The 12,040-nt window shown below is 42.6% G+C and overlaps 1 long non-coding RNA gene across 1 annotated transcript in view; it reads left to right on the top strand.

The window, feature by feature from the left end:
- LOC122185306 overlaps nt 1-12,040 on the top strand; it is a 67,277-nt gene that overhangs the window by 49,325 nt on the left and 5,912 nt on the right. The window lies entirely within an intron of this gene.

The raw sequence follows: 12,040 nt of genomic DNA, 5'->3' as shown, positions 1-12,040 counted from the left end.
GCTGTGTTCTAAATCTTGTCCAAATCGCCACCTTCTGCTTAGTTTAATTAAAATCAGTTGAGATTATTTTTTAGAGCAAGTGAGATAAGAGGGACCTGTTTCCTATTTTCTCTCTCTTTAAAGGCTGCTCTTTCTCCAAACCACCATAGGAGAAAATAACCAACACCCCAAGTGCTTTGAACATGCATGTGCTAGGGCTGATGCATTTGGCATGTATAATAATTACTTTCTTTCCACTTGCTATAAAAGAGCAAGCCAACAATATCCAGGTTACTACTAGGGGGTAGATTATCCACTCTTGTAATTTCAGCGGCAATCCAATTACTAATAAATACCCTCAACATAAAGCACAGCAATTTTTTTCACCTACCTCTGGGCTGAGTCACTGTGCTCTGTGCCCTTCCAAAAGGTCATTGGCAAGAAAGTTGTTTTTTGTTTATTTTTTTTTTTTTTTGCTGGAATTAGGCAAATGCAGGTGGTAATGGGAGTTAATTATGTAACAGTACGATTGTTAGGTATTCTAAAGGATGTTGTGAGTTTTCCACTGATCCTAATCTGTTTGAGAACAAGCAGCACCTATGAAAAAACATTACCCAAGGAGGTGGGAGTCTGGGAGGGCTCAGGACATGGTCCTATCCTAGAGTTCCTTTTATGGTGTATTTGAACTTAAAAGGGGGGATAGAAGTGTTTGAGTTAGCAGCTATACAAGGACTACAAAGAATGGTACTACAGGGGATACACAAACCTGTATGTCTACAGGGAAATTATCTTAAACACATAGAAAAAGAAAGAAGAAATTATAATACAAAATGTTAACAGTTATGTTTTAAAAAAATATCTGCTCCCTCCTTGTGTTGACTGTGGCCTTCCCATAGCGCTTCTTGATAGAAGTTGAGTTTGCTGTAAGTCCTAGCCTTCAACATTCACTTCCCATGGTGTTTTACAGTTATAAGAACTGCTTTGAAAATGACTATTTCAAGAATATTTAGTGCTCTGGAAAGTCAATCTATTTTAGCAAGCAAATCTGCTTGAGTGTCAACAGGATCTTTGTTGGCTCAGGGTTAATGTTTGTTGGAGACAGCAGCTGAAGCAAGCTCTCCTTCAACAGCTTTAGGACATTTTGTTTTGGTCACAGTTCTTCCATCTGTCTGTGGATCTCAGGCTGCCTTCCTTGCTTCCTCCACAAAAACATGTGGAACTGGATGGGAGTTGATAAACAAGAGGAATGTGGTGGGTTAGTGGATGCTCCACTCACACATAGGACAGAAATAGCCTATGGTTGGTTGTCTGTAGCACCACAGCACACAGCTGGCAGCTCGTTGTGCCTTGTCACCTGGCAATGTTGGGCTGGAGGGATGCTGATGTACTTTCACAGTATAATTGGCTGGTGTCTGCCTTGCCAACATGTAATAATGAGGAAAAAGTTAAACTTTTTTCATATGGGAAAGGATTGCTTCAATTCCCTTCATCTCTAAATGAGCAATCAGGCATGTGAATTACCTTTTGATTTTAGGAAAAGAAACATTGGGGTGCAGAGATGGAAATTTACAATAAAAAGCACACTCTTTTCACGTGCCATTATGCTGAATGGCAGTGCAATTAGAAGTTGAAATAATAGCACTGACATCTGGGTTACACATCACACAGCCACACACAGTGGGATGGATGCTGTTGCAGCAACTGTTGCCCCTAGCTCTGCTGTGCCAGCAGCACACCTGCTGATTATGGTGGGATTCAGCCTATTGTTTATATTTCAAAGGTTGAGTGCTGCTGTGTGGAAAAGACCAAAGGCTGTCCTATGCGGGGAGCTTGAGGAAAGTCCTCAGCTTTCCTTGAGTAAAGAGCTCAGGGTACTGGAGTTGCAGGGTTTGGAGGTCTGTGCAGAATGTGCCTCTGTGCATGGGACTGGTGTCATCCTGAGCTGTTGTGAAGGGCATCTATCTTAGTGTGGGCTGATCTGCCCAGCCCCAGACTTCTTGTGGTGCAGCTCCTCTGTTCTACAGAGGAAAAGAAATTTGAGTGTTGAATGCCACTAGATCACAGTGAGTAATGTGTACGTAGGTGTGAGTGAATATTACACGTTTCTGCCCGTGTTGGTAGGAAAGTAGAAGATATTTGATAATGCTGGCCCTTGCCTGGAATCTCATTGCAATTCTTGGTGCGTTTTGCTTAGCTTTCTAAATAAGGAGGCAAAGTGGCTGTTGAACCTCAGAGAAGCAGTCAAGCTTTGGGGTGATGGCTTTTCTAAAGCTATCCTCCTATCAGTGCCTGCTTGTCATGCTGGAAGGAAGGAAGATGTGCTGCACCCAACAGGAGCATGAAGGCACAGGTATTTCAGAGAGCTCTGCCTCTGTTCAAAGGAGCTGGATCCTCAGAAGCGCTCAGTTCACGAGAGCTCACACTGTTGAAATCAACAGTGGTTTGTTTTTTTTGTTCTATTCACATGTTTGGATTTTGTGTCATAACCATCTGGGAAATGGAGCAAGCCCTCAATGGTATTAAATTTATTGCCACAATTCAAAATGCATTAGAGATTCAAGGCACACGTAACTCCAGGGGTGAGAGTGTCGCAGATTAGCTTTTACCTCTTCTAAGCTGTCATTTTTTGAAGTGTGTGAGGTAAGGAGTGAGGTGGTCAGGACTTAAAATCACTGCCTGTTGTCAATCTTATCATCTAGTACATCACACTGCATCAAGTTGTCTTAATGTGATATGACTTATATGTGTATGTGTGCATTTAAGCACAGACATAAGCAGAGCTGAACCCATTAAGTGAGGACAGGTGAGCACCACTGAAGAATACAGGCCATAACCCACCTATCCAAATTGCTCAACGCACACAAAACCCTTAGAAAATATTCCTGCTTGTTAAGAACAGAGTGTATTTACATTTTCCTGCATACTTCAATTTTTTATCACAACCTGACATTTGTTTTCTGCTGGAAGGCTTCTACAGCCTGACTAAAGCAGCTGCTTGGAACAGAAACCATTTGAAGCATGGCTCTCTGTGCAGTTGCTGCTGTATTTCCTCCAGTATCACAAGGCTGCCATTTCTGTGAGGAAGACCTAGCTTCCTGAAGCTGTTTTTATTGTACTGAAGGAAGGTGAACTTCATGTTGGTGTTTCTAAAAGTTTGAAACTGGGAACTGCCGAGGATCTTTCCATTTAAAATGAACTTAGCTGGGGTAAAATGAATATGAGTTCACTGTTGTAAGACACTCAGGATGATGCTAAAAAATCACAGATTAAAAAGTGGGGGTATTCTCCTTATATGTGAAGAGACAACTGACATAGTAGTAAATATTAAGTGATCTTTCTAGGTAGAAGATGATCTGTATTCCATAACTGTATTTCTGTATGAAAGAAAGAGATGTGAATTAGCATCCCATGGAGGTATTTTACATATGCTTTCTTATTTCCACACTTGATAAACAGCAGAAATAAAATACTCAGACATGTAAAATCTCCTCTTCATGAATCCATCTTTGAGTTTAATTTTGCAAGAATTTAATTATTTAAGAAAATAGAGGGGGAAAAAAAATCCTTGAAATGAATCTCAGTTTTGGAATTAAAATGTGCTTTTTTTTAATATCCTCTAAAAAGCAGAAAATATGACATGTCGAGAGAATCATAAGAAATTCATATTGCAGAGAGATAAAGAAAGCCTCTGTCAGGTGAGGGTCTGCTCTGCCTCCCTGTCCCTGCAGACTGTCTGCTTACCTCTGTGGGCTTAACCCTGCTTTTGAGCGTTGGAACTGAGAACAAAATAAACCCCACTGAGTGTTGTGGAGAAAGCTGCATAAATGGAAGGAGCTGGATTTTGCACTCCTCCCTGTATGTGGATGTATTTCATTTGTGTATACTGCTTTCATGTGATTGTGATAATATTCATCCCTAAATTCAGGGAAATCCTGGGGATTATTACAGCATAGTTGAATGAATGCATCTGGCCCCATCTCCACAGCACTTTGGTGTTTGTGTTGCTGCTGCTGTGTTTTTGCAAATGGTTTTCTTACCTGTGCTTGAGGGAATGATTTTGGTTGACCTTTTTTGTGCTGTGTGAACTGTGGGTCCTGAAACCATCCGTGCACAAATGGCTGCAGCAGGACACAGGCATCTCACTGCTGCTCCTCACTGGCAGCAGCTACAGCTTCACCTATTGCACTAATTCTGTGTGCTGGGGGTATATATGGAGAGTATTTGGGGGATTGCTTGCTGCAGGCATCCACAGAATGGGATGTTTATTTCTGAGGGCATCCAATCTGCTTGCCAAGAGCCCTGCAGATGACTTTTGTACCTTCAGGTTATGTGGGCTAGCGTGGAGGATTTCCTTGGCTTCAGAGAAGGCCTGGAGCTCAGCTGGCCCAATTATTTTTTGCAGGTGGCACATTTTCCAAAATATCATACAAGTGGGTGAATGCACACATCTGCCAGCAGTTCTGGAATGGTTGGCAACTTTCCCTTTCAGATGATGTTGTTTGGCATCATAGCCCCAGGTGAGGATGTGCACAAGCTGCTGGGAAGCTGGCCTGGGACTGGTGGCATTGATTTGGGATTACTTGGGAAATGTTGATTGGTTTTGAACCACTGATCATCTGGAATCCATTTAATTCCTGCCAGGGAGAGGGAGAACAGAGTGCTCCAATTAGCTGATGCTCGTTTTCAACCATGTCAGTTAATTAGTCCAAGACCGACCAGATGGGAAAAGATTGATCATAGTGCTTTCAGAGGCCCAGGACTGGAGGCTGCCCAGCTCAAGCATTTGGGAATTAATTTTTTTCTTCCAGGAGGAGAAAGGCAGGCGGGGAAGGTAGACTCCCAGTTCTTTGTTCTCTTATGGGCAGGGTTAGGTGCTCATTAGGCGCAGTTTGCAGCACACTAGCTGTAACCTAGCTGACTTTGCCACCTAGAAGTGGCTCTCATAAAAGAGACAGTTCTGTCTCATAATGGATGTGAGCAAGAAATGAATTCAGTCCTGCAGGTACCGAGGTGTGTTTGCTGGAGAACTTGTGCCTTCCAGGCTGCTGCAATGAACTCGAAGCCAGCAGGGGCAGGAGCAAGGAGCCAAGCCCTGCCTGGCAGGCTCATAAAGGGGAGCCAGCAGGACTTTCTGAGGCACATCTGTAAGAGAGGTGCTCACGGTGTGGGCAGCACAGGGATGTGATTTGTGAGTGCAGACAGAGCCTTGGTTAAGGCGGAAACTTAACAGGCTTTTCTATTCTAGTACAGCCTTCAACTATCTCGGAAAGGGAGCTGTGGGTATGTGTTTGTGTTACATCCTGGACAGCGAACGCATACAAATCAGAAGATCTCATTTTGAAGTGTCTCCTATTCAGACAGGAGCATCTGCCCCTGACTGCGCTGCTCATGTCTTGCCTCCTATGGCAGAGAGACTCATTGCGTTGTTTCCCCCATCCTTTGATTTTTGGAGAATTTGGTTTGCTATAAGTAGTTTCTGTTCTGATTCTCTAGATGCTTCTTTGAGTCCTTTTGCCCCGGTTCTTTCAAGTTGCTCATTTCCTCCAACATTTTCTGTATTGCTCTCCTGCTCACTGCCTCACACTAAAAAGGTAGAACAGCAGCATCTTTTTGCAGCATTAGTTTTAATAGTCTTTACCTTCCCTGGATTGCTATTTGCTCATCAGCTTTGTGCAGATGCACCTTTTACACTCTGTGGTTCCCCCCCTCACTGTGTGTTAATGTAGCACCCACCCCAGCAGCTCATGGGGTTTGTTTGCTGCTCAGGTCCATGTTTCCTCCACAGCATGTAGAATATTTTTATGTTGGCTGATGAAAATTACTGGCAATTCGTAAAGAACATTTTTAATGATGGGAGAAGGGAAAGATGAAGGTGGACACTTTCAAAGCTACTTCTGTGCCTTCAGTACTCAGAGCCCACTTCTTCAAAGGGAAATCAGCATCTGACTCCCATGGATGACTGTCAGGGAGTCTTTCCTTCTAAACATGTGAAGACCAGAAATAGAGGAAGTGTAAGACAAATAACAAAGAGGATGCCACAGCGTAAGCAAGCTTGTTTCTCCTCGTTCTGCTATACTTACAATGAGTAATTTGAGCACCAACTGGGAAGAAAGTTGTATTAATTGTGCTGCAGGAGTCTGCAGGTCTGCTCTCCAAATCTTTCATATTATTATACTCCTGTGCAGTGCCTTTGATCATTTCAGTGTCCTGTGTTTAGCTGGTAGGGTCCATAAACTATGACTGATTATTTTTACATTCTGCATCTTCTCATTACAGCATGTTTACCTGAAACCCTGTGCCATGCTGTTCACAGCAAGTTTGTGAAACATATCAAACCATCAGCAGTTTTCCTTCTTGAATCTGTGGAGAATCTAAAACCTGGCAATTCTTTCTCAGTTTGCTTTTTAACACCTGGTACCTTGACTTTGCTTACGTGAGCTGCATCTTTGCCCATTTAATTAGCCTTTTGTTTGTATGCTAGATCTGACAAATTAAGTGTAACCAAAGCATGTAGTAGAACAGCAGTTGTTTGTAGTTGTGTATGTGACCTACGTGAACCCATCAGCCCCTGATCAATGCAGGTGGTTCTGTATCAGTGGGACAAAACAATGGAAACATTTGAGATTTTCAGAGGACCTCTGCCTGGAATAGATAAGAGAAAGGGCACCCCATACTCTTTTTTGGTCTTGAAAAATCACATCTTGTTCCATTCGTGCACATTCAAAATATTTCAGTAATGAATATTCAGTTCCCTAGTCTCAGCACTTCTCCCCCTTTTCCCCCTGTCAGTGCTCTCCCATTACCTCCTCTTTGTGCCACGGCGAACATAAGCTGCTTGTTCTCATTTTCATGACCTCTCCTCGCTTGATTCTCTCTCAATTCATTACTGGGATGTTAACTTCATGGCCCAGTAACACCAGGAGGCATTGCTCATCTATTATGCATCCAGGCTGCCACGTGCACCTCCATCTCCACTGCTTTGTCACTGCTCCTGCAGAGAGCAGCAGCCCATCTTGGGGGGCAGATACATTCTCCTATTCATGTACATGTCTGCTAATACTCTGAGTGCAAAAAGTCCTCCAGTTTTGCCTCCCTTCCTCTGGGCTTTGGCCATAACCTTTCTACTGATGGGGAAACTCTTACCTCAGCAGCACAGGTCTGTATCTGTTAACTGGCTCTCAATGCATGTAGCTTGGTTGGTTTTATTCTTTCATTTACTCATTTAATGAGCTGAGAAATCATTCCTGTGCTCTTCATGCAACCAGAGAAGAAAGTGATTCTTTTGTAATTAGCTAATGCATTTATTTATGTGGTTTTTTTCTAACGCGTTACCGTTAATCAATTAGCATTGTAGGAGTTAGTGGAGCTGCTCTGTGGTGCTAAGCATTGTATATTGATATCAGCTTAAACCACTGTTTCCTTCCACTCAGCCATTTATTGCAGTGTTAGCCTGCCATGCTGCAACATGGTGATTATGATGTGATTCACTGTAATATTTTCTAATGCCAAATTCCCATTGTTTGCAGAAGAATTTGGGAAGAAATGAGGGAAGGTTATAACTTAATTTCATGTGTGTGTCCACATTGGACCAGTTGGCCAGAGAAAGCATGAGGAGGCCATAACTTGCATCATTCCTAATGGTTTAAAAAGAAAACAACTGCAGACCATATCTCGTGCTCTACTGAATTATTTTCTCCCTTATCAAGGTAAATAACACATTGAGGTTATTAGCATTAAGGCAGTTTTGCTTTATTTCAGTTTGATTCATGTTTTGCTGTTCTCCTGTTGCCCGCTGATGTCAAACATCCTCTTCTCTTTTTTTGTTACTTCCGTGAAGTGCATGTATAAAATCAAAACCTGAGATTGTAATTTTTCAGTCATTCACTGCTGCTTCTCACAGCAATATTGATCATTTCAATTATTATCCTTTCAAGAATGAAGACTGAAGAGGCTCAGCAGCAGTGGTAGTAACAGCCAAAAGGCAAAAATGCATTGCTCTAAAGCTGGGCAGGAGACGGTGCTGGGTTGATCCTGGAGTTGGTCTTCTACTCCTTGCAGGGGGCAACGCAACCCTCATCCATGTGCAGGATGAACATACCATAACCCAACAAGGAGCAAACTGAAAAAGGTTCCTTGTTCTTCAGTGTGGTTTTATTTCCTCGGGATTAACTGTACTGCGTTTCTGTTCGTGCCATACCTGAGCAATGAACGTGGATCAAGTTGGTGCCTAGGGCAGTGCTGTTTCTCCATGGGAGACTCAGGCTCAGGAGGATCAGCCCATACCCCTGATCTATAAGACATCGTGTTTTCTGAAGCTACTCGTTCTTGGCAGGTTAATAGCTTCAGATATATTAATTGCTTTTTTAACTACTGATATATTATCAGAGGAAAGAATATGCTTTGGGCTGGACTGGGGTATACAGGAAGGTCATCAGAATTGTTAGAAAATGCATTTCTTACATCCTAATGCCTGAAACTTCATTATACCAGAAAGCCCCTCACTTGCCCCCTCATCCTGCAGCAGGATGACTTGCCTGGCCGGCATGAAGGTGGCTTTATCTTAAGCTGTGTTTTTTTGTACACTTTAATAGAGTTCAGAATAGAAAAGTCTGAAAGAAGACAAGGGATTAAACAGTTGTCTCATTAAAACTTCAGCATTTGCAAATAGTGCTTTGGTACAGTCTGACTTCCCAGTGGTAACTGCTTAGTATCATTTTGGTCATTAAATCACGCACTAAACCTTTCACAAAGCTTTTCTGTAGTGCTTCTCCTTTTATCAACAGCTGTCACAGAAACTGGATGTAATGCTTTCTCATCATACGGTAGCCCTCCAACACCTAAATTAAGAAGTGGGAAGTGCAGTGGTTAATTATGAACCTGGAGAAACTGTAGAACTTCCTCCTAACACGCATGCAGTGATCTTTGTGGCATGTGATGTGCATAAACCAAATCAGTCCTTAAATTCAGAAGTAGCTGAACCTTTCCAGCTCAGCTCAACAATCATTTTTGTTGGAGATAATCTGTCATTTGAAAACCTTGTAAATGGAAATTAGCACACAATAGCCTGCCCACAGCACAAAGCAGTGCTGTGGCTTTTAGAAGTATGCTGAATAGGCTCCTCTGAGAAAATGAACAGGCTTTTAACCATTGCAGTGTTGAGAATCAATGGGTTTATCTTTGTGGCAGTGTCCACCCACCGTTTTCTTTATTCAGACAATTAAACAAAATGTTGCTGGGACCAAAGTGCAGATAAAAGAAACAGTTCATGCTTCAGCAACTCTTCATTGATAAGTGCAGCTGGAACTGGTCTGTGAGGATGTGAGAGAATGATAGTTACAGCTATGCTGATGTCCCACTGGTAAGGCTCGAGCACCCCAGTGAGGTATGCAGTTCTTGGGGACAGTGCCAAGGCACCTCTTCCCACTGGGCACATGGTTAGTGTCATCACTGTTTGCATGGCTTTAGGTATGCTCAGCATGCAGGAATCATGCTGCTGGGAAGGCCAACATGAGGGACCTGCATGGGGTGAGGCAATGAGGTGCCTCAGCAGGAACCAGCAAAGCATTTGCTCTGGACACACAGCCAGCTTCATAGCTGTCTCAGTGTCAGGTCTGAAAGCAGTAAGCACAGAAAATGTTATTGCCTGGTGTTTGTATTCATAGCTGAGATATACCTCTAGCACGGCCATTAAGTAAACTGTGTGCAAGACAAGATAATAAAATATAGTTTCTTGATGCATTTTACTTGGCTGCAGCCCATGTCTGTGTTCATCCCCTGAATCTAGAGAAGAGCCCACAGCCACCGACAGCAGCACCTCCTGCAGCCACAGCTCTCTACAGAACTTCCATTCTGCAGGCAGAGGTGAGGGCAGGGCTTTGGAGCATCACCTGCTGCCTTTGCAGAGGCATCTTAAGGATTTTTATTCTGAGCCGTACAGCAAGCAGCAAAGTAATATACATAATAAGTAAAGAAATATTATGTACTTGAATTTTTAATTAAGTTTTATTTATGATGTTGTCGTCCATTTTGAAACACTGAGAATAGCTCTACCTTTTATGCAGGAAGGATTTCCTTTATCTACATACTTTCCAATAAAAAAGGAAAAGGAATATGGCTATTTTTACATTGTAACTGCGTTTATGTCAAATATAAGCTAGATTTTATTTTTTAATGAAACTTAATTTAGCCTAGTTAAGAAACCAATAACCGTATTTCCTAATTCAGTTTATTAAAGTAATAAACATAGCTATTCCAGGAAATGAAAATATTTCTGAATATGAAATAGAGTTCTCTGCAGAAGATATTCAAGTGTGGATCTCTGACGTTTAGCAGTAAAACTGTATATTTGGGTATAGAACAGGCTTCTACATATCCATGTGTTCTGGGCATCATCTGGTCTGATTGATGTGTGTGCATAATGCAGATTCTCAGCACTTCTGAGAACATGGTTTTGTTTTGTTTTGTTTTTGATGGTTAAGTTGAATTCAGATGTCTAATTTTAAGCAGCAAGATGATCACATGCTTGTACCTTGTTTTTGAATGTGAAGGGTAGCTTCAGCTACATTAAGGAGCCTGGAATGACGGGACCAGAATTGATATTTAATAATACACCAAACTATAAGAACACAGAAGTACAACACAGTTATTAAGAAATGCTATTCTTCAAAGGCAGCAGTGTTTGTTATTTATTGCTGAACGCCTGAAGCTTCAATTAAAAAAAAAAAAAGTGAAAAATACAAAAACAGATCCATTGCCATCAGACTGATGTGGGAGTAACCGGGTTGGTTCTTGGCAGGCTCACATTATTTTATGTTGAATGTTTTGCTTCTCTTGTCTCTGGAGAAGTGCAGCTGGGTTTTGTTTGGGCTGGGGTCCCAGTGCTGCACTGCAGGAGGGTTCCACAACAGCCCAGGAGGTGGCTGCACTGCCTGACACAAGGGGAAATTACCCATTCAGTCCATAAGTCCTTAGGAGAAGGATTGTCATTGAGCACAACCTTTTTGCACCTATGCAAATGCTTGTTTAGAAACGTAGGAAGCTTTAACAACCTTTATTGTACATCAACACACAAAGAAAGAGATGAATCTTAAAGCTATGGAGATTTCAGGAGAGTGTTTATGGATAAATAAAGGATTTTGAGCATCGATCCAAAATCAGCCAGATCTTTCTATTTCCACCTCTCTTTCTAAGTATGTCCATCTCCTTAGTCAATGAAGTTGTCCCTTCTTTGTTAGGCTCTTGGAAGATTATTCAGAAAAGTTGAAAAGTCATAGCAGTGCCAGTGGTTTATCATGTGTGCTCAGCAGAGACCCCAAGAGGTGGCGCACCTCCTGTGCTGCAGGACAGAAGCTCCGTGGGCACCTCAAAACCCATCACATCTACTGGACACTAAGGAAATCCTGATCTTCCTGTTATTTCTACGTACTGCATATCTCCATCACTTCCTCTTGGGATTCTCTCAGAATGTTGGTTGGTTTCCCTTAAGTAAGTGAAGAGGAAAAGGCAGTGAGCAGCTCTCTGTATGAGGCAGCCAGTGCTGGGTGAGAGCTGGCTGGAAATCTTTTCATCTGCACTGAGAAAAACGCATTTAGCAGAGCTATGGAATCTACAAGGAGATATGGGTATTTCCAGAGCCCAGTCAAAAACCAATATGAATCTGCATGCAATATTTAGAGTTTCAGCAACTTTCAATCGCCCTCCAGGCAGAGCAGATCTGTTGAGCATGCTTAACAGGAGCGCTCAGAGCAAAATGGGAGCAGAGGCAGCCAGGAGAAGCAGCCACTTGGTTCTGAGATGGCTCCCATAAAAAATTATCACTTAGCAGCAGCTGCTGAACGACACAGCACCACTGCCAAAGCACCCCTCTGCAGCACCTGCTCTCTGCAAACTGCTGCTTTTGGCTGTGAGCTGGGAAGTATGCTGCTCATCCCTGCAGCTCCTGGTATCGATTCCTCAGCGTGGGGAAGGTGTGTGCTGCTCACGGGGGCATTGCTTTGCCTTTGATTCTGCTGACCATAGAATATCACCTGGATCCCTTTGCAGTAATGTGTGTGCAGGCTGA

This window comes from Lagopus leucura, unplaced genomic scaffold (genome assembly GCF_019238085.1).
Source record: "Lagopus leucura isolate 7727_CA_CO unplaced genomic scaffold, USGS_WTPT01 Super-Scaffold_100028, whole genome shotgun sequence".
Taxonomy (NCBI): Eukaryota; Metazoa; Chordata; class Aves; order Galliformes; family Phasianidae; genus Lagopus; species Lagopus leucura.
The sequence above is the reverse complement of the archived record's forward strand: the minus strand, read 5'-3'. Positions and strand labels throughout refer to the sequence as shown.